Genomic DNA, 717 nt, shown 5'->3' on the forward strand with positions numbered 1-717 from the left:
TGACAGGCACAGATGTCATTCACATGAAATTCACTGTTTTCCCTTTCACTTATAATGCTATGAGTATATTTTCCTTATTAAGCTCTAGAATATTTTTTGAGGGCAAATGTTTATTTATGAACTCGATGTTTAGAACAAATTATTTGAAAAAATATTTCACTTCCATCTTGAATGATATTTTTGCTTAGTATAGAAGTCCTATGACCGGTCTCTCTCACCTAGTATCTTTTCTTTAGGGCTTTTCCATGCTATCACATAAATCAGTCCCTCCACGAACAGATAATGTTCCATTGCATGGATGTATTATATTTTGCTTACCTCTTCATGGGTTGATGAACACTGGAGTGTTTGCACTTCCTGGCTGCTATGAACAGTGCTGCTGTGCACACTCTTGTGTAAGTTCCTGGGTCGATGTTTGCTTCCATTCCCCTGGGGTTTGCACCCCATTAGGAGTGAAGCTTCCAGGCGACGTGGTAACACCACGTGGAATCTGCTGAGGACCTGTCACGCTGTCCTCTGAAGGAGCTGCCCCCTGCACATTCCCACCAGCAAAGCAGGGGGTCAAATTTCTTCACCTTTCTACCAACACTTGTTATTTGTCTTCTTTTTAAAACTATACCCCTGTTGGCAGGAGGTCCCAGGGACCTGCTCCTCAGCCATCATGGCGCTGCCATCTGTCAGAGTGCACTGGGTTTTGCATTGGGGGCCTGGAACCAT

The sequence above is a fragment of the Octodon degus genome, unplaced genomic scaffold, assembly GCF_000260255.1.
Source record: "Octodon degus isolate 3935 unplaced genomic scaffold, OctDeg1.0 scaffold00148, whole genome shotgun sequence".
In the NCBI taxonomy this organism is placed as follows: Eukaryota; Metazoa; Chordata; class Mammalia; order Rodentia; family Octodontidae; genus Octodon; species Octodon degus.